At 43.5% G+C, this 23,316-nt stretch overlaps 1 protein-coding gene across 2 annotated transcripts in view; it reads left to right on the top strand.

The window, feature by feature from the left end:
* Window positions 1–13,773: 13,773 nt before the first annotated feature.
* Window positions 13,774–23,316, top strand: part of LOC126293536 (alpha-protein kinase 1-like) — a 310,049-nt gene continuing 300,506 nt past the window's right edge. Inside the window, exon 1 of one of the 2 annotated variants that reach the window (XM_049986804.1) lies at window positions 13,774–14,101. The gene's annotated coding sequence lies outside the window, so the exon portion shown is untranslated. The remainder of the gene's footprint in view (window positions 14,102–23,316) is intronic. The other variant, XM_049986805.1, reaches the window with a different exon arrangement.

Raw genomic sequence — 23,316 nt, 5'->3', positions numbered from 1 at the left:
TCTCGTAATCCGAGTTTGCGATCCGTCTCTAATGACTGCGCTGTAGACCGGACGTTAAACTGAAATCTCCCTTCCTTCCTTCTTTCCTTGACAGTATTAGCCCTCATACTGTGCCGTCCTGGGGCATCGTTTCTGTGGGACATTCGCCGTCCAGTACAACGCAGTGGGATGGACTACTTAAACATTTATGTGGTTGTCGACTATCTTCATATCCTGAATTTTAATCGCTAGTGTGATCAAGTGTTGAAGGCTTTTCTGATATGTAGAGGTGTAGTTAAGGAGCGATTTACAGTTAATCGACCATATAAACCTAATCGCAGGATAGGCAGGTACCAGATTGAGAGTCAAATTAAAAGGAAGGTCAGAGTTGGCCGTAATATTGATGGTTTATTTATAGCAAAATCGATTTTCAATCACATAGTGATCATCTACAGTGCTGTGGTGTACAAATTAAACTCATAGGTTCTGGTAACAAGTTATTATCAGTATCCAAAACTGAGAAACGATCACAATTACTGCCAACGCTGACCTTCCTTTTAATTTAAAATATATGGTCGTTGTGCACACAGCACTGCATGGAGACGCTAATCAATAGATTGAGAGTCTTTAGAAGAATTCTCAGGAAATGTGATCCATCAACGAAGGGGGTAGCTTATAAACATCCATTCGACCAATACTTGAATATTACGCGTCAGCAAATGACAAGAAATGGCAAGAAAAGCAGTAGGACTAATCCACTAATTTACAGGCCCGCATCATTAACGTCAATATGCAGCAGGATTCTGGAACATAAAGTGTGTTCGAACATAATGAATGACAATGAAGAGAATGATCTATTGACACACTGCCAACATGAATTTAGAAATGATCGTTCCTGTGAAACACAACCAGCTCTTTACTCCCACGAAGTGTTGAGTGCTATTGACATGGGATTCCGTTTTCTACATTTCCAGAAGGCTTTCCATACGACACCTCAAAAGCGGCTTGTAATAAAATGGCGTGCTTATGGAATATAGTATGAGTTACGCGACTGGATTTGTGTTTTCCTGTCTGAAAGGATACACTTCGTACTAATTTACGGAAAGTCATCGAACAAGACAGAAACGATTTCTGGAGTTCTCGGAGGCACTGTTCTAGGCCCTCTGATGTTCGTTGTCTATATAGACGATTTAGGAGACAATACGACTAGCCGTCTTAGGTTAATGCAGTCGTTTATCGTCTACTAATGACATTAGAAGATAAAAACAAATCGCAAAACGGTTTAGAAGAGATATCTGTATGCTGCGAACATTGGCAATTGTTGTTAAATAATGAAAAGTGTGAGATCATCCACATGAATGCGAAAAGGAACTTCCCGCGAAAGGCAAAGGTCCCGAGTTCGAGTCTCAATCCGACACACAGTTTTAATCTGCCAGGAACTTTCCTACAAGAAACTTTTAAACTTCGGATGCACGATAAATCAATTGAACCTAAAGGCCATAAATTCAACTAAATGCCTAGGAATTGCAATTACGAACAACTTAAGTTGGAAAGAACGCACAGAAAATGTTTTGGGGAATGCGAATCAACGACTGTGATGTACTGGCAAACACTTAGAAAACGCAACGGATCTACTAAGGACATGGGCTACGCTCCACTTATCCGTTCTCTTTTCGAGTACTGCTGCGGGGTGTAGGATCCTTACCAGGTAGGATTAACGGAGTACATCGAAAAAGTTCAAAGAAGTGTAGCATGTTTCGTATTATCGAGAAATAAGGGAGTGTCAAGGACATGGTGCTGCAGGAATTGGGGGTGTACATCATGAAAACAAAGGCGTTTCTTGTTGCGCCGGAATCTTCTCACGAAATTTCAGTCAGCAGCTTTTTACTTCGAACTCAAAAATATTTTGTTGACATAAATAGGGAGTAACGACCCTCACAATAAAATAAGAGAAAATCAGAGCTCATACCGGAAGAGATAGGTGTTTGTTTTTTTTCCGCACGCTGTTCGAGACTGGAATAATAGAGAACTCGTGTGGAAGTGGTTCGATGAATCCTCTGCCAGGCACTTCCGAGTGATTTGTACAAGAGCCAGTTAGATGTAGTATGGCTTCTGCACCAAATAGGACAGGGGAATTTACAAGATTCAAAGACGAACAGCGCTTTTCGTTACAAAATCATTTAGTATGTGCGGAAGTGTCACGGAAATGATCAACCAACAGCAGCCGCAGAAGCTGCAAGAGAGGCGTTCTCCATTTAATTGCAGTTCTACATCTACATATGTACATCTACATATATATTCCGCTAGCTACCAAGCGGTGTGTGGCGGACGGCACAATTAACGCCTAAGTCATATTTCCCCTCCTCTGTTCCACTCGCGGATCGCGCGATGGAGAAACGACTGATCGCCTCAATGCGAGCTCTAATTTCCGGCATCTTTGAGTGGTGATCATTGCGCGATTTGAAAGTTCGTGATAATAATATATGCTCTACATCCTCGGCGAAGATCGGATTTTGGAATTTAATGAGCAGTCCCTTCTGTTTAGAGCGCCGTCTATCTACAAGTGTGTCCCACTTCAAACTTTATATGAGATTTGTAATGCTCTCGCGATGGCTAAATATACCAGACACGAATCTTGCCGCTCTTCTTAGGGCCTTCACAATCTCCTGACTCAGACCCAACTGGAGAGGGTCCGATACAGACTAATAATACTCCAAGACTGGACGAACTAACGTATTGTAAGCGAATTCCTTTGTTGAAGGACTGCATAGCTTCAGGATTCTACCAATAAACCGCAGTCTAGAGTTCGCCTTACCCGTTACTTGTGTAATCTGATCATTCCATTTGAGATCATTTCGAATAGTCACACCCAGATACTTGACGGCCGTTACCGCTTCCAAAGACTGGGCATTTATTTTTTTCTCGTACATTAATGGGGATTTTCGCCTTGTTATACGCAGTAGGTTACAATTACTAATGTTGAGAGATAACAGCTAGTCATTACGCCACGTATTTATTTTCTGCAAATCCTCATTGATTTGTTCACAACTTTCGTCTAATAATACTTTCCTGTAGACTTCAGCATCATCGGCAAACAGTCTCAGGCCGCTGTCAATACCATCAACCATATCGTTTATGTAAATCGTAAAAAGCAGAGGACTTATTTCACTGCCCTGGGGCCCACGCTTGTTTCTGTCGATGTCACCCCGTTCAGGACGACATACTGCTCGCTATCACTTCAGTGTTAAAACTACAGTGTAAGTTCCTAGAAGAGTCGACACAGATAGTTTGCGTCTTCATGTGTACTCTGGTGGACAGAAGTATTCACACATCAGGATATATCAAACGTACATTTCATGTTTAGACTGCTTATAATATTTTTGAATACAAGCGACCAAATTGAAACAATCTATTGTCCGTGTATTTCCGTTTAACCACACTTAAGCATAAATAATCATTAATACTGTTCCGAAAAGAAAAATAAAGTCTTAGCTGTACTGTGATAATGGACGGTCATAAGTATTCACACAGTCACTTATGTTGCACTGTTTGAGTTAACTGCATACATCTAATAGCATGTATCCATTCCCTTGCTTCTAATAACAGCCTTGAGCCTGTCCTGCGTTCATTGTATTAGCTTTCTTGTTACTGCTGCGTCAGTCTTCCCCAGTTTTTGAACAATCACTTCCTTCAGTTGTATTTAACCGGAAATATTATGTTTTCTGATTCTTCTTTCTAACTCGTCCCACAGATGTTCATATCTGGCGACTGAGGTGCTGTTTGTAGGGTGTGGGGAATACTACCAGGTGTGCCGGTATGAAATGAGCGTTTTTTTTGTGGAAATGAAATACTAATTTTGAATTGAAAAGTTGTTGTTGTTGTTTTGGTCTTCAGTCCTGAGACTGGTTTGATGCAGCTCTCCATGCTACTCTCTCCCAGTACCTACTGAAACCTACATACTTCTGAATCTGCTTAGTGTATACATGTCTTGGCCTCTCTCTACGATTTATACCCTCCACGCTGCCCTCCAATGCTAAATTTGTGATCCCTTGATGCCTCAGAACCTGTCCTACCAACCGATCCCTTCTTATAGTCAAGTTGTGCCACAAACTTCTCTTCTCCCCAATCCTATTCAATACCTCCTCATTAATTACGTGATCTACCTATCTAATCTTCAGCATTTTTCTGCAGCACCACATTTCGAAAGCTTCTATTCTCTTCCTTTCCAAACAATTTATCGTCCATGTTTCACTTCCATACATGGCTACAATCCATACAAATACTTTCAGAAACGACTTCCTGACACTTAAATCAATACTCGATGTTAACAAATTTCTCTTCTTCAGAAACGCTTTCCTTGCCATTGCCAGTCTACATTTTATATCCTCTCTACTTCGACAATCATCAGTTATTTTGCTCCCCAAATAGCAAAACTCCTTTACGACTTTAATTGTCTCATTTCCTAATCTAATTCCCTCAGTATCACCCGATTTAATTTGACTACATTCCATTATCCTCGTTTTGCTTGTGTTCATGCTCATCTTATATTTTCCTTTCAAGACACTGTCCATTGCTGTCTCTGACAGAATTACAATGTCATCGGCGAACCTCAAAGTTTTTATTTCTTGTCGATGGATTTTAATACCTACTCCGATATTTCTTTTGTTTCCTTCACTGCTTGCTCAATATACAGATTGAATAACATCGGAGAGCGGCTACAACCCTGTCTCACTCCCTTCACAACCACTGCTTCCCTTTCATGCCCCTCAACTCTTATAACTGCCATCTGGTTTCTGTACAAGTTGTAAATAGCCTTTCGTTCCCTGTATTTTACCCCTGCCACCTTTAGAATTTGAAAGAGAGCATTCCAGTCAACATTGTTAAAAGCTTTCTCTAAGTCTACAAATGCTAGAAACGTAGGTTTGCCTTTCCTTAATCTAGCTTCTAAGATAAGTCGTAGGGTCAGTATTGCCTCACGAGCTCCAATATTTCTACGGAATCCAAACTGATCTTCCCCGAGGTCGGCTTCTACCAGTTTTTCCATTCGTCTGTAAAGAATTCGTGGTTGTGTTGCAGCTGTGACTTATTAAACTGATAGTTCGGTAATTTTCACATCTGTCAACAACTGCTTTCTTTGGGATTGTAATTATCATATTCTTCTTGAAGTCTGAGGGAATTTCGCCTGTCTCATACATCTTGCTAACCAGATGGTAGAGTTTAGTCAGAACTGGCTCTCCAAAGGCTGGAATGTTATCTACTCCCGGGGCCTTGTCTCGACTCAGGTCAAACTCTTCACGTAGTATCATATCTCCCATTTCATGTTCATCTACATCCTCTTCCATTTCCATAATATTGTTCTCAAATACATCGCACTTGTATAGACCCTCTATACACTCCTGCCATTCCCGGCGGGGTCAGGGATTTTCTCTGCCTCGTGATGACTGGGTGTTGTGTGATGTCCTTAGGTTAGTTAGGTTTAAGTAGTTCTAAGCTCTAGGGGACTGATGACCATAGATGTTAAGTCCCATAGTGCTCAGAGCTATTTGACCCCATTCCTGTCAATTGTTTCCTTATGCTCTCCCTGAAACTGTGTACTACCTCTGGTTTAGTCAGTTTATCCAGGTCCCATGTCTTGAAATTCCCATTGAAAATTAAAAACATTTTATTCAAAGTACTGACCATTGCTTTTTATACATTTTCACCCCCTTTCTGGCAATTTGTGGACACCACGCCAATAGAAATGTTCGTCTTTTGAAGCAAATCAATCAGACACCCAATTTTCGACTTCTTTGTAGAAATCGAAGTGTTCCTCAGGCAATGCGTGTCCCATTGATGAAAACAAATGGTAGTCGGAAGGGCCCAAGTCTGGTGAACACTGCGGGTGGGGTAGCAGCTCCCAGCCAAGTGTTTTGATTGTATACTGAACCAGTTTTGCTTTGTGTGCAGGTGCAGTGTCGTGTAAAAAATTACTTTGCCATTTCTTCTGGCCCATTCTGGTCTTTTTTCGATCAATTCATTGTTCAAATTGATCATTTGTTGTCTGTAGCGATTAGTATTCACAGTTTCAACGGGTTTTAGAAGCTCATGATACACCACACCTTTCTGATCCCACCAATCGATCTGCTTTTGCAGTCGATGTTGATGGTTGTCCCGGATTAACCCACGATTTTTCCCGTTTAAGATTCTTAAAATAAATCCATTTTTCATCGCCAGTTACAATTCGATGCAAAATTGATTTTCATTCATGTCTTTGAAGCAAAATTTGACACATGGGTTTCCGGTTTTCCATCTGTCTTTCATTCAATTTATGTGGCACCCATTTCCAACACTTTTGGATCTTTCCCATAGCTTTCAAACGGCCACTAATTGTTTGTTGTGCAACATTTAGCATTGCTGCCATTTGCGTCTGACTCCGAGTATCATCTTCACCCAATATTGCTTGCAATTCGGCGTCTTAGAACTTTTCTGGTGGTCTTCCACGTTCTTCATTTCTTACATCAAAATCATTATTTCTGAACTGTTGAAACCATCTTTTGCATGTTGCTTCTGATAGAGCATGATCACCATAGGCCTCGACCAGCATTCGATGCGACTCTGCAGCATTTTTTTTTTTCAAATGAAAACAAAAAATTAATTCTTTCCGCAAAATTTTCACTTTCTGGTACAAAGTTCGACATTGTTAACACGATGAAAACATATGATGTTGTTTGTTCCATGGCTTGATGTAACACTAAATATCTTTGACAGTTGTCATACCAACCGAACAAAAAAAATTAAGGCTCGTTCACTACAAATGTTCCCTATCGACACATTTGTATCTTAACGCTCATTTCATAGCGGTACACCTGGTATACAGAATCCACATTCGTACATTTTATGCTGTATGTTTTGGTTCATTGTCCTGTTGGAAATGGTAGTCAGTATTCAAACCCAGTTTTCCAGCACTGACTTTCAAATTTCTTTTTAAAATATCCAGATACACATACTGATCCATAGTTCCATCAATATATACGAGTTTCCCCACACCTGACGCAGCCGTGCACCCACAGACTATGATACAGCCACCACTATATTTTACAGTACAGGCCATATTAGCAGGCTCGCTATTTCATCTTCTCCACACTAAAATACATCCATCGTGATGGAAAATAACTCTGTTCCAGCACTCTGAGTCCTTGGTCACATATTGATTTGCAAACTGCCACTTTTTCTTGCTATTTGCCTTGCTTCTATACGGCTTCTTTCTTCGAACTCAAGCTTTGTAGCCGGCTCAATGAAACATCCTCTGGACAGTCTTTAGGTGAACTTGTTTCCCGTAACTCTCGTGTATTTGTGCAGCAATCTCTGATGCTTTTAGGTGTTTTCATAATAATCCTTACAATGTGCCTCTCTTCTCTTTCTGAAATGTGACGTGGTCTTCCAACACCATGCCCACTTATCATTTTTTTTTTTTTTAACCTGTTAACAACACTGCACACTGTATAACAGCTCCTCTTAACCATCGTTGGTACTTCGGCTTATAGTTAACCCTCTTCATGCAACGTTACCATTATGTTGCTCTCTTCTGGGGTTGTTTCCTTCCCTTTTCAAAACGGTTCAAATGGCTCTAAGCACTACAGGAGTTAAGATCTGTAGTCATCAGTCCCCTAGGCTTACAACTACTTAAAACTAACTAAACTAAGGACATCACACACATCAATGCCCGAGGCAGGATTCGAACCTGCGACCGTAGCTGCCTCGCGGTTCCAGGCTGTAGCGCCTAGAACCGCACGGCCACTCCGGCCGGCTGCATTGTACCACCGGTGTGTGAATACTTACGTCTGTGTCAGCTACAGCATCTATCAGCGTTTCGGTCTCTTGCTTTTAAGCAGTGCTTTGGATTTAAGTAAGTCTGTGAAAGCACAAACATTTGGGGCACATGGCGTGAATAATGGACATAACAACATCGACAGGTCATCACCTTCAGTATAAAGACAGGATCTACTACAAACAAGACTGTGTGTGAACACTTCTGTCCACCTGTGTATATCTCGCGAAAATACCATGAAGACAAAATTAAAGAGACTTGAGCTGATGCTGGGGACGACCAGCAATCGTTCTTCCTGAGAAAATTTCGCTACTGGAACAGGAAACGGGAGAAATGACAGTGGTACACGAAGTATCCTCCGCCACACACCGGAAGGTGGGTTGCAGGGTGTAGACACAGACGTAGATGTAGATGTCTGAATTTGCCCCTCGTTGCAGCTATTTGGTTATAAAAATACCCTAAGGAAAAGCAACTGTTCCACAACAATGTTACACTCGGCCTGATGATCACGTGGCAAGGTCATGTTTAGTTGCTTTGTTGTCGTTAAAACCCGTGCGGGCTGGTCACGTGATTGCGGCGTGCAACGCAGGTGGGCGGACCCGAGGGAATTGACGGGAACTCGGGGTGGGTCGGTGTCGGTGATGTATTCACCTGTACGCCAGGGACTGAAGACAGCGCCATCTCATGCTGTTTTCGCACCGTGAAGTGGGGGATTTGGAAGTGGTACGATCTGCAAATTTATTTTACGTCCAGACGGCACATTTCTGGGCATGGATTCCCTATCAGAACTATGTCTACTAAGTCTCCTCCACAATCGCTAAAAGACTCAAAAAGGGTATTGTTCAAAAGCCTGAACACTTCGCCAAGACACTGTAATGAAGTAACCCCTCATATAACACGTTTCCATCTCACTCAGAGGCTCTTTGTGCAACTGGTGAGGACATTTTCGTAACTCCAACGTCGACTGCTCTGCCAGTTCACATGCGCTGACAAATGCAGCCATGCATCATGAAAAGATAGGATCGCGTCAGGGTCAACTTCTCCATTTCGCACAGAGTGTAATAATCAGATGAAGGGCTGACATCTAGAGACATTATCTGAACTGGTTGGTCAGTGGACTATAATTACTTTGTAAGGTTTCTGTCTGACTTTGTGACGTTTCTATCTGACTTTGTGAGCAGATACTACTCCCAGCTCGTCCAATTTATCCTCATCAACCACTTTTTGTTTTGTTTTTTGAGTCATCGGTCTTCTGACTGGTTTGATGTAGACGCTTAGAATTCCTATCCTGTCCCAACCTCTCAGAGTGCCACTTGAAACTTGTGTCCGCAATCATTTACTGGATGTATTACAATCATTATCTTCTCCTACAGTTTTTACCCTCTACAGCTCCCTCTAGTACAATGGAAGTCATTCCCTGACTTCTCATCAGATGTCTTATCAACCTGTCCCTTCTTCTTGTCAAAGTTTTCCACATACTGCTTTCCGCGCCAATTCTGCACAGAACTTCCTCATTCCTTTCCTGATCAGTCCACCTAATTTTCACCGTTCTTCTGTAGCACGACATCACAAATGCCTCGATCGATTGTCCTCACTTTCTATGTTTCACTGCCGGCCAGAGTGACCGAGCGGTTCTAGGCGCACAATCTCGAATTGCGCAATCGCTACGGTCGCAGGTTCGAATCCTGCCTCGGGCATGGATGGGTGTGATGTCCTTATGTTAGTTAGGTTTAAGTAGTTCTAGGGGACTGATGAGCTGAGAAGTTAAGTCCCATAGTGCTCAGAGCCATTTATGTTTCACTATCATACAATCTGTGCTCCAAACGTACATTCTCAAAAATTTCTTCCTCAAGGTAAGAAACATAATTATTTGCTTCTAGTAGACTTCTCTTGCCAGGAATGCCCTTTTCGCCAGCGCTGGTCTGCATTTTATGTCCTTCTTCCTCCGTCCATCTTGGATTATTTTGCTGCCTAGGTAGCAGATATTCCTTAACTTCACCTATTTCGTGATCACCTAACCTGATGTTAAGCTTCCTGCTGTTCTCATTTCTGCATTAGTTTCGTCTCTCTTGGACTTGCGACACTACAGTTGAAAGAATGCGGAATTTGCTGTCGGATATCGTGGAATATTCCAGCTCCAGTCCGCATAGTTACATTCATCATAGGTGGCGGCACTGTACTTAGCCTTCAAAATGGCATATGAAGCAAAGAACTGTCACCGAGTCTCTTTACATAGAAAACAACAGCATCGAAATTATTTATAATAACTTGTAGAATGTCTACAGTAACCTGAACAAAAGCACGGTGAGTCGTTGGGCAAGACATCTCTTATCATCGAAACGAAACCAGTCAAAACTGTCCGATCTCCAGCTTGCTCGACGGCCGCACAGAGCTGTGTCTCCTGCGATTCTGGAACCTCATTCGAGATGATTAACGGATCACAATAAAACACCTCGGTGGTGGTGGTGGGTAGTGTTTAACGTCCCGTCGACAACGAGGTCATTAGAGACGGAGCGCAAGCTCGGGTTAGGGAAGGATTGGGAAGGAAATCGGCCGTACCCTTTCAAAGGAACCATCCCGGAATTTGCCTGAAACGATTTAGGGAAATCACGGAAAACCTAAATCAGGATGGCCGGACGCGGGATTGAAGCGTCGTCCTCCCGAATGCGAGTCCAGTGTGCTAACCACTGCGCCACCTCGCTCGGTAATAAAACACCTCACTGCCCAAGCAATTGTCTCGTCCAACAGTTAAGGTACTGAAAGGATTGTGTCCACTCGGTTTCTCATCGCCTAACAGAAGACCATAAACCGCAACGAAGTACCATGTGTGCGGTATTGCTTGCACGTAACGAGGCTAATCTTGTCAATTTGTTGTCAAACATCGTCGCAGGCGACGAGAACTGGAATTCGAACTAGGAACAAAACGCAATCCACGGAATGGCGCCACGTCATCTCTTAACAAAAAAAAAAAAAAAAGTCACTCAGTCGGCTGGCAAGGTCGTGACGACAGACTTCTGGGACTCCGAAGAGATTTATCTGCTTAATGTCCTTCCTCATGGCGCAAAGATCAACTCTGAAGCGTACTGCGCTTTCTTCAGACTGTTGAAGACACGACTTCACCTTGTCCGTCTCCACAACGAACTACCCCTATTCCGTAACGATGCGAGGCTCCGCACAAGTCTGGACATCCGAGAGGAGCTCACAACACTTTATCGGAGTGTTCCTAATCCACCCTGCAGCCCAAATGTTTCACCTTCCAACTTCTGTTTTGGCTCAATGAAGGATGCAGTCCAAGGTAATTAGTACACGGATGATTGGGAGGTTATTGTTGCAGCAGGAAGGCGGCTCCGACGTCGATCGGTAGGGCGCTGCCATGAGAGCATACAGACCCTGCCAGTAAGGCGCCTTTAGCTCCTTATCTAGTGAATAGCGCTGATGCCTCTGGATCACAGGGTCCCAGGTTCGGTTCCTAGCCGGGACTGTGTATTTGTGTTGACCTAGTCATTTCATCATCATTCGTGAAAGTAACGAGACTGGACTGTGTACAGATTGGAAATTTGTAGTGGCGCTGGTAACCTGGCAGTTGAGAGCCCCACACCCCCGAGATATCTTCATCATCTTTATCGTCATCCCAGTAAGGCCTTTGCATCAAACGGATATTTTGAAACGGACAGTTTTGTAGCCAAAAAGAGCGGAGTGTAGTGGAACAGTGAACAGAACCAACTTGGTTTCAGAAAGAAACTATGTTTATTGGATACCCTCGTAATACTACGAGGGTGGTTTGAAATGTTCTCGGGATCATCATGAGAGGTCAGCGCTAGCGCAACGAGTTGTTCACGTGATATTCATTGGACTGTTGTCGGTAAATACGTGCCACGTCAGAGCTCTTGGAAGAGCTGTTGTTGCTCCCGCGTTGTGATTTGCTAAAAGCAGTTACACGAGCGTCGAGGGTCTACGAAACTCGTCGAGCAGTGTCCATTCACCTCTCTGGAGTCTGAAGAAGGCTCTACGAAAGACGCAAAACCGGTCACTCACACGAGTAAAAAAATTGCTATCAAGACTGTTCTAAATTTTAATTTTAAGGTTTCCATCTCTTCCCGAAATTGAAAATTTTTCTTGGTGAACGAAGATTCACTTCAAGCTGAGAATTTATAGCCAGAGTTGACAAGTATTATGCAGGCCTGGAGGAAACTCATTTTCGAGATGGGATCAAGGCACTGGAACATCGTTGCAAGAAGTGCATTAATCTACAAGGACACTACATTGGAAAATAAAAAAGTTTCAGTGATGAAAGTACACTACTGGCCATTAAGATTGCTACACCACGAAGGTGATGTGCTACAGACGCGAAATTTAACCCACAGGAAGATGATGCTGTCATATGCAAATGATTAGCATTTCAGAGAATTCACACAAGGTTGGCGCCCGTGGCGACACCTACAACGTGCTGACATGAGAAAAGTTTCCAACCGATTTCTCATATACAGACAGCAGTTGACCGGTGTCGCCTGATGAAACGTTGTTGTGATGCCTCTTTTAAGGAGGAGCAATGCGTACCATCAAGTTTCCGACTTTGATAAAGGTCGGATTGTAGCCTATCGCGATTGCGGTTTATCGTATCGCGACACTCCTGCTCGCGTTGGCCGAGATCCAATGACTGTTAGCAGAATATGGAACCGGTAGGTTCAGGAGGGTAATACGGAAGGTCGTGCTGGATCCCAACGGCCTCGTATCACTAGCAGTGGAGATGACAGGCATCTTATCCGCATGGGTGTAACGGATCGTGCAGCCACGTCTCGATCCATGAGTCAACAGTTGAGGACGTTTGCAAGACAACAACCATCTGCACGAACAGTTCGGTGACATTTGCAGCAGCATGGGCTATCAGCTCGGAGACCATGGCTGCGGTTACCTTTGACGCTGCACTGCATCACACACAGGAGCGCCTGCGATGGTGTACTCAACGACGAACCTGTGTGCACGAATGGCAAAACGTCATCTCTTCGGATGAATCCAAGTTCTCTTTACAGCATCATGATGGTTGCATCCGTGTTTGGCGACATCGCGGTGAACGCACATTGCAAGCGTGTATTCGTCGTCGCCGGACTGGCGTATCACACGGCGTGATTGTGTGGGGTGCCATTGGTTACACGTCTCGGTCATTTCTTGTTCGCATTGACGGCACTTTGAACAGTGGACGTTACATTTCAGACGTGTTACGACCCGTGGCTCTACCCTTCATTCGAACCTTGCGAAACCCTACATTTCAGCAGGATAATGCACGACCGCATGTTGCAGATCATGTACGAGCCTTTCTGGATACAGAAAATGTTGACTGCTGCCATGGCCAGCACATTCTCCAGACCTTTCACCAATTGAAAACGTCTGGTCAATGGTGGCCGAGCAACTGGCTCGTCACAATACGCCAGTCACTACTCTTTATGAACTGTGGTATCGTGTTGAGGCTGCATGGGCAGCTGTACCTGTACACGCCATCCAAGCTCTGTTTGAGTCAATGCCCAGGCGTATCAAGGCCGTTATTACGGCCAGAGGTGGTTGTTCTGGGTACTGATTTCTCAGGATCTATGCACCCCAATTGCGTGAAAATGTAATCACAGTTCTAGTATAATATATTTGTCCAGTGAATACTCATTTATCATCTGCATTTCTTATTGGTCTAGCAATTTTAATGTCCAGTAGGGATTTTTTTTTCATTCCGTTCCGAGAAGTTTCCGAACCACCCTCTTAGTTTCCCTGGCGGTGGGACGTGCTGTAGGTTAGCTGGCCTACCTGCGCGGTGGCCGCTGACGTGAGTGCAGGAATGCACGGCGAGCTGCCGGCGCCGTCTGCGGAACAGCTTACGGTTCCGCAGCGTCCGCCACCCCCGCGTTATCTGCCGTGGCCTGGTGTGACTCGAGCCGGCCGCGGGCCGAGAGCGTGGCACGGTAGCAGCCGGGCAGGGGCAGCTGGCTTACCTGCGACTCGGACGCCTCCTTCGGCTGAGTGGGGCGGAGTCGTCCGCGCGCGGCGCTGTCAACAGAGTCTCGCTTCAGTGTCGCCACCAACACCTGTCCGAGCGCGTCTCGCTCGTCCGCGACTGCGTGCATGCGTGTGCCGTGTTCACCGCGCCGCTGCCGGCCTTCCGCCGGCCGAGAACTCCCGTGCGTGTGCGCGCGAGACGCCAATATGACTGCAGCCGGCATCCGCTGAAGCGTCCTCTGCAATCCCCACCGCCCTGAAGAAGCTGTCTACGGACCACGAAGACACTCGCGCTGCGCCTCTTCATTTTCCCCCCCGCCAATTTCGTCGTGCTCGGTGAGTCGAAACTGTTGATATCTTCACTGCGCTACCGCCGCATTTTACCTCGTGTGCCATCGTCGACATTCCAGTGGGTTTTAAACCTTAAAGTGACAGTAGGTTTTTTTTTCCCAGCAGAACAATACTTTACGTCACTGTGTGCTCACTAGGAATAGCAGGACCTCTACAGGGTGTTTGACAATTCATGCTACACACTGTGACGGGCCTTGAAAGTAAACTCTCCACAGCGCCTTTCTCAGATTTAGTGGAAAAATGGCCCAGTGGATGGTATGTAGACAAGAGTGGATTGCTGCTACTGTTTACTTGTGGTTCTATGCTTTTGTTATTGTGGCCTTCAGCCCAGAGACTGTTATGATGCAGCTCTCCATGCTACTCTATCCTGTGCAAGCTTCTTCATCTCCCAGTACCTACTGCAACCTACATCCTTCTGAATCTGTGTAGTGAATTCATCTCTTGGTCTCCCTCTACGATTTTTACCCTCCACACTGCCCTCCAATACTAAATTGGTGATCCCTTGACGCCTCAGAACATGTCCTACCAACCGATCCCTTCTTCTTGTCAAGTTGTGCAACAAACTTCTCTTCTCCCCAATCCTATTCAATACCTTATCGTTAGTTATGTGATCTACCCATCTAATCTTCCTCATTCTTCTGTAGCACCACCTTTCGAAAGCTTCTATTCTCTTCTTGTCCAAACTATTTATCGTGCATGTTTCACTTCGATACATGGCTACACTCCATACAAATCCTTTCAGAAATGACTGCCTGACACTTTAATCTATACTCGATGTTAACAAATTTCTCTTCTTCAGAAATGCTTTCCTTGCCATTGCCAGTCTACATTTTATATCCTCTCTACTTCGACAATCATCAGTTATTTTGGTCCTCAAATATCAAAACTCATTTGCTACTTTAAGCGTCTGATTTCCTAGTATAATTCCCACAGCATCACTCAATTTAATTCGCCTACATTCCATTATCCTCGTTTTGCTTTTGTTGATATTCATCTTATATCCTCCTTTCAAGACACTGTCCATTCCGTTCAGCTGCTCTTCCAGGTCCTTTGCTGTCTCTGACACAATTACAATGTCGTCGGCGAACCTCAAAGTTTTTGTTTCTTCTCCACGGATTTTAATACCTACTCCGAATTTTTCTTTTCTTTCCTTTAGTGCTTGCTCAATATACAGATAGAATAACATCGAGGAGAGGCTACAACCCTTTCTCACTCCATTCCCAACCACTACTTCCCTTTCATGCCCCTCGACTTTTATAACTGCCATCTGGTTCCTATACAAATTGTAAATAGCCTTTCGCTCCCTGTATTTTACCCCTGCCACCTTCAGAATTTGAAAGAGAATATTCCAGTCAACATTGTCAAAAGCTGCCTGTAAGTCTACAAATGCTAGAAACGTAGATTTGCCTTTCCTTAATCTAACTTAAGTCGTAAGGTCGGTATTGCCTCAAGTGTTCCAACATTTCTACGGAATCCAAACTGATCTTCCCGAGTTCGGCTTCTACCAGTTTTTCCATTCGCCTGTAAAGAATTCGTGTTAGTATTTTGCAGCCGTGGACCAGTTGATAGCGCGTCAAAATCCGAACACAGATCAAGCATGAAAACAGGAAGAAGGTGTACGAAATTGTGAAGAAAGAAGCAAAATAGAAACAGTGTAGAGTTCAGTTCAAGATTCGCAGTTTCGAGGGGGAAGCCACAGTGTCGCCACGGTGCTGGAATGCAGAGTGGGAGATTCGTGTTCAACGCTTCCTCGTGCCTCTTTTTTTTCACAATATTACGAACTTTCCGTCCTATCTGTTCTCCTTCTGTAGTCTTGGTAGTTGTTGTACTATACAGTGGTTAGAGAATTGAGATAAGAGGTAAGAATATATTACGCCAACGGCCTTGCCGCAGTGGCAACGCAGGTTCCCGTCAGATCACAGAACTTAAGCGCTGTCGGGCTGGGCTAGCACTTGGATGGGTGACCATCCGGTCTGCCGAGCCCTGTTGGCAAGCGAGGTGCACTCAGCCTTTGTGAGGCAAAGTGAGGAGCTACTTGCCTGAGAAATAGCGGCTCCGGTTTCGGAAACTGAGAACAACCGGGAATGCGGTGTGTTGACCACATGACCCTCCATATCCGCACCCAGTGACGTCTGTGGTCTGAGGATGACACGGCGACCGGTCGGTGCCGTTGGGCCTTCGTGGCTGGTTCGGGCGGGATTTAGTTTAAAGAACGTATTACGGTGGCAAGTAAATGGGATGAACAGTGAGAACAGGAGCAGACCTCCCACAGAAATGAACAAATAAACGGGTATTAACTTAGTTACAATAAAGGAATTGAGGAGTCAAAACTTCCAAAAGAGAACGCAACAGTCATAAAGCCGGCCGGAGTGGCCGTGCGGTTCCAGGCGCTACAGACTGGAGCCGAGTGACCGCTACGGTCGCGGGTTCGAATCCTGCCTCGGGCTTGGATGTGTGTGATGTCCATAGGTTAGTTAGGTTTAATTAGCACTAAGTTCTAGGCGACTGATGACCTTAAAAGTTAAGTCGCATAGTGCTCAGAGTCATTTGAACCATTTGAACAGACATAACATGTGGTACTTCCGTAAAAGGATGTATTTACGTCTAGAGACCCCTTCCTTACACATCGCTGTTGCAAACGGACGTTACACCACAACACAGACAGAAATTTGAATACAGCGAATAGACACGTCAGTGACTGGACGGGCATTTTATAATTTTGCGGAAAAAAACAGGACTCGAGATAGATTTTCACTTTCGCATTACAACATAGACCCACCTATGCACAATGCCTTGGCTGACGAACTCTGGTCGATGTTGCATGTCTTGGACGGTTCACTGTCTATTTTCTTCTTTCTTAACAGTTCCGTACACCTTCTTCCTGTCTTCATGCTTGTTCTGTGTTCAATTTTTCACGGACGGTCCACCGGGCCATCTTACCACTGAGAGGGGTACGATGGGAAGTTTTTCTTGCTAGTAGATCAAGTTTCACGTAGGAACCCATGTCCAGAAACGTCATCCAATGACGCTTCAAAGGGTCAAAGCTATGAGCGCCGGCGACTGTGTATGTATGTATATACAGGGCGATTCCGTGATGATGTTAGGAACTTTCTAGGATGATGGAGAACTATAAATGTATCAATCGGAGGTAAGGATCCCTACACCGGAAACGAACGGGTCGAAAGTTGTAAGCCGGAAACCGTTCTGATACCTCTGACAGCGGAATACATGTACTGGTACTATTGTTGCTAAGATTGCAGGGTACACATGCAGGGTAGACAACTTCCAGAGTTGGTAGCATGGGAAAAAACAAGGAAAAAATATTCAGTAATTAGTGGCTTTAAAATGTGTATCTTCAAACCTATGAGCACTTGTAAACGCCGTTGTCACAGAAAAATTCTCCTCGGTTTGAGGCCGCATTGTCAGTTATACAATTCCAACATTTCGGCGACTATTGCAAGACGCCTCCCTCAGTGTGTCTTGCTAACTGCAATGGTTGCGGAAACGTCGGACTTTTATAATTGACAGTTGGGCCTAAACCGCAGATGAATTTTATTGACTATGAGCACTTGTTCATCTTCGCTATTGTAAAATACATTTCCTGTATTGAACAAGTCCTCATAGCTCTAAAGGTGTGCATTTTAGAGCCCATATTTACTGGATATTTTTTTCTTGTTTTGCTCCATACTACCATCTCTGAAAGTTACCTACGCGATAATCTTAGCAACAACAGTACCAGTATCACAAGTTTCGGCATTGTCGTGGATTAAGAAAAGTGATTCAGGAAATTTGGGTTGAATTTATTTTATTTCCGCGAATAATCACGAAACTTTTGCTACTTAGACTGCCGATTCTAGTCAGCAATGACCATCTTCAGATCTGTTTCATAACTTGTCAATATGGGTCAAATGGCTCTGAGCACTATGCGACTTAACTTCTGAGGTCATCAGTCTTCTAGAACTTAGAACTACTTAAACCTAACTTACCTAAGGACATCACACACATCCATGCCCGAGGCAGGATGCGAACCTGTGACCGTAGCGATCACACAGTTCCAGACTGAAGCGCCTAGAACCGCACGGCCACACCGGCCGGCCAAAACCTGTCCTAGAATAATAAAGCCATAGTTATATCGTCATTAAATATACGCAGAATCACCATAGCAACTTTGCACATATGCTTCTCTCTGCCAGAACTGAGGCACTGTTTCCACCAGTAAATATGTGCGACGATGCTACGCTGATTTTGTGTACATTTTGTGACGATGGCGTTATGACTTTATTATTTAGGGACAAGAACGCATGTAAAGATGTTCATTGTTGACCTAAGCCGGCAATCTAAGGACTAAAAGTTTTGGGATCATTGGCGGAAATAAACAGTGTTGGTACATGTATTCCACTGTGAGAGATATCAGAATAGATTTCTCTTATAAATTTCGACTTGTTAGTTTCCGGTACAGCGACTCTAACCTCAAAGTGATACATTTATCCTTCTCCATCATCCTAAGAAAGTCGGCGCCTACAGCTTTGACGATCCGTAGCGTCGTTCGATGATGTTTCCGGACATGGGTTTCTTTGTAAAACATGATCTACTAAGTCCCCTCTGCAGCCTCTAGAAATGTGTAACACGAATTGTGAAACACCCTGTACGTGCGGAGTACCATTTAAAAACGTGTTAAATGCAGCCGAGGTCAAACTACAGTTTGATGCGTTTTCCCTCCAATTGTGGTGTGCTCTTTAACACTGTTGAATCAGATCGCGTCATTTCGTATTCTTTCCCGCGGTGATTTAGTGCTGAGAAACGTGAATCGGATCACATAATATTGTGTACACCGCAGCCGGCTGTTCAAGACATGTTTGCCAACCTGCGTTCTTAGCCCGCTCCTTTGTTGGCTGCGCCCACTGTTTTCAGCTCGCAGGTCACAGTGTGATGTCGTGTGCAATGACTGTTTACTAACGACCAAGGGCTATTTACCCGGGGGAGAACGATCGAAAGGAAGTAGAATGAGAATTATAGCTGCGAAAACTAAAAGACAGCGCGAAATGGAAGCTCTCGAAGTAATAACACCTGATTCCTTTTTATGAATTATCATTTTAAGTGAAAATTGTAATGTCGCTGGACTGATATGTTATTCTTGCCGGAAAGTTAGCATAAATACATGTTTTCACATTCCTATTGAGCTTTACTATCTATGCTTATGGTACGAGGAGACGTATTTCGTTTTAGATACTTCAACCGAGATCCACATTTAAAATTTTTGAGCCGCCTCGTAAGCACAAAGAAGGCAGATTCAGGTGTGGAAAAAGCAAAAACTAAAGTGCGCAGCGTACCGAACAGAGCGGAAGACGAAGTGGGACGCATTATGTAGAAGAGCGCAGTCGAAAATTCGTTCTTGTGTCGTATGAGGTAGGTTACAGTGTTGTTTATAATAATACTACTGCCATACCTGAGGAATATCGAGAGATTTATCAGGCTGTGGGAACTGTAAAATTTATAGGCGGAGAATGGTTTGTAAGTGACTACAAGATGCTTGCCTAGAATTTTGAATGTTGGATAAGGTTAACGAAATGAAGAAAGTGGTTCTGAAGAAAGGTGGACAGAATCAAGTCAGAGCAAAGGTGGAGCTGTCGCAGAGGTTCAATGGCCCCACAAATCGATTCGCAACCTTACAGAAGCGAAGCATCTTGAAGTTTGTCGCATCTATTTTCATTAACAACAATAAGTAAGCCTGTTTATTTTTTTAAGACCATCTTGAAGTATGGGGATGGCATACAGGGGTGTTTCAAAACTCGAAGGCGAAACCTTAGGATTGGATTCCTCATATAAGAAGAGTAAAAGTATGGTAAATATGTGTTCTAAAACGCATGCCTTAATAACTATGAGCAACTCTTCGTCTTCGATACTGTGAAACAAATTTCTTCTACTGCGAGCTCTTTGCTTCGCATGTTGTGCGAAGAAGTAGAATGAACAAACTAAAGGAAAGAAAATACCAGTATACATGGGCCTTAAGAGCTATGGGCACTTGTTCAATAGAGCAGATGTCTTTGGCTGCAACGAAGATCAACAAGTATTCATAGCTCTTAATGTATGTACTTTAGAGACCATCTTTACTGGGTATTTTTTTTTCTTGTTTTGATCGGTACTACTTGATTTTAATGTATGGGAAGCAAAGATCCGCAGTAAATGCAGTGTTTCTCGATTTCCGAAAAGCATTTGACTCAGTACCGCATCTACGATTATTGTCAAAAATACGAACATATGAGGTATCAAGTGAAATTTGTGGCTCTGTTGGGTACTTTCTGGTAGAGAGGACACAGTTTGTTATCTTGGATGGACAGTTATCGCCAGATGTAGAAGTAACTTCGTAAGTGGCCCAGGGAAATGTGTTGGGAGCCTCGCTGTTCATGTCGTATATTAATGACCATGCAGACAATGTTAATAGCAAAATGAGGTTTTTTGCACGTGATGTAGTTATCTAAAATGAAGAACTATCTGAGAGAAGCAACATAAATATTCAGATCTTGATAAGATTTCGACATGGTGCAGTGTTTGGAATCGGCCAAATCGTTCGAATAACTGGGTGTAGTAACACTTTGTAGCGATATGAAATGGAATGATCACATAGGCTTAGAAGTCAGACACGCGGGCGGTTCTACAATATTGCTCAAGGACTAATGGGGTATATTGGAAGTATACGGAGGACAGCACGAATTGTCACAGGTTAGTTTAATCCATGGGAGAGTGTCATAGAGATACTGAAGGAACTGAAATGACAGGCTCTTGAAGACAGACGTAAACTAACCTGAGAAAGTCTATTAACAAAGTTTGAAGACCCGTCTTTAAATGGTTACTCTAGGGATGTACTACAACACCCTACGTATCGCTCACAGAGGAATCGTGAGGATACGATTAGAGGCATTCAATCATCCTTTCCGCGCTCCATACATGAATGGAACAGCAAGAAACCCTAATAAATGATAAAGTGGGACGAACTCTCTGCCATGCACTTCACGGTGGCTTGCAGAGTATACATGCAGATATGGAAGAGATTTGTTTCACAGTATCGAAGCTGAAGGAGTGGTCATAGCTCTTAAGAAAGGCATTTTGGAGCCCATGTTTACTAAACTTATTTCTTCTTGTTGTTAAATGAGCAGTCCATTGCTGAATTTCTGCCGCCGACATTTGAAACACCCTGCATATTGACAACAAGGAATCAGGAGAAAAAGAATGACACATAGCAATTCCATTTGTTTATCTGTAGTACATATGCCACGCTAGGCACTACCATTTTGTAACGACAATGATATTGTGCTATGTTAAAAGTACGCTCATTGACGATCGAAAAGTGGGCCGATAGCAAAACTTCTGTGAATGATGCTGTCTAAATCGCTTTATCACCCTTTTATTTGGTCCAAGTTATGTGGTGGACCTCACCCTTCCTTCCTCCTTTCTCTAGAATTTTTCGTAACTTACGTTTGATATATGCCCTTAATATGAATCAAAATACTCGTCGGAGACCTACCGATTATCTAACATACGTTCTCTCTATTTATCTTGCAGTTTTAGTTTTCTATGTTGAAAAGTACACTGTATAAGCAAAGTACGTTTAAATATGGCGTGAACTTAAAAAATTAGGCTACGTTAAAGGTCAGTCTGTCAACAAAATCGTTAGTTGGTAGTCAGATACGTTCACTTCGTCGACTCACAACCAGCTTATCAACTTTCAACCTAACCTAGACCTCGGACTACGATGCATATCACTCTTTCACCACAATCAAGGTTTCTGGAAGGAGGTGCTCAATACCGCACTTTAGCCCCGTTTTGTAACGACAATGATAGCAAGCAAGCGCCTGGACGATCGAGAAATGCGCCGGTGGTAAAATCTATTGTAACACACAAAATTACTAGGTTTTGTGAAAAGTTACGTACCGGATTCCCTTGCATTTTTCGCAGTTCACCTACGGTTAAGCGGGTGTCTCTCCCAACAGTTGTCAGGCGTATTTTCTCTGGTGTTCGGACAGATCTTTTCAATTGCGTTCTACAGATGTTTATCAGGAGTTAGCCCAAACAAATACTGTTCATCACGTGTTTCGCGCGACAATCGGTGTCAACAGAAAGTGTCCATTTGTTTCCTGTTAACAAACAAAATAGCTTTTACAGCGGAAGTTTACTTGCCCATTCGACGGAACGATTACAAATTAACGTAGTGCGGTACTCACTTTAGACCTTTATGTTGACAGGACAGTAAACAACAGTAACACTTTTATATAATCCTGACATTGTCAGCCTTGGTGCGATACTTTTTTTTTAAATATTTATTTTACACGTCTAGTTGCGTAGGACCAAATTGAGGCCCAAATCTTCATGGATATTCAGCGTCTCAGTACATGAAATTACAACACAGAAGTAATACCACTTAAAATAAGATGTTTATGAATCCTAAGAAGATGGCAAGCTATAAGTTTAAATAAAAGCAGTCAACAACGTAACACAGGAAGTAGCTTAATTTTTCAAGGAACTCCTCAACAGAATAAAAGAAGTGACTCATGAGGAATCTTTTCAAATTAGCTTTGAGAGCGTGTGAATTACTTCCAAGATTTTTGAATTCTTGTAGTATCTTGCATCAGAATACTGCACGTCTTTCTGCAGAATGGCCGAGGAGGTACGATCTGAGACTGTATTTCTGCCTAGTATTAACTGAGTGAAAGCTGATAACTCTTGGGAATACGCTCATATTGTTAACAAGAAACGACATTACTGTCAGAACACCCACAGAACTTTGTGAACTTACACCACTTATTATCCGAAACGCGCGTTTCGCAGCCAAAAATTACGTTTGTGAATGGAATGAGTTACCCCAAATTATAAGACGTTTTCAATTGATGAGAGATCTGTAGAATGTGCTGGCCAGGGCAGCAGTCGAACATTTTCTGTATCCTGAAAGGCCCGTACAGGCCCTGCAACATGCGGTCGTGCATTATCCGGCAGAAATGTAGGGTTTCGCAGGGATCGAATGAAGGATAGAGCCACGGGTCGTAACAAATCTGAAATGTAACGTCCACTGTGCAAAGTGCCGTCAATGCGAACAAGAGGTGACCGAGACGTGTAACCAATTACACCCCATACCATCACGGTGGGTGATACGCCAGTATGGCGATGACGAATACACGCTTCCAATGTGCGTTCATCGCGATGTTGCC

Source organism: Schistocerca gregaria, chromosome 10 (assembly GCF_023897955.1).
Source record: "Schistocerca gregaria isolate iqSchGreg1 chromosome 10, iqSchGreg1.2, whole genome shotgun sequence".
In the NCBI taxonomy this organism is placed as follows: domain Eukaryota; kingdom Metazoa; phylum Arthropoda; class Insecta; order Orthoptera; family Acrididae; genus Schistocerca; species Schistocerca gregaria.
This window is presented reverse-complemented; position numbering and strand designations above follow the sequence as displayed.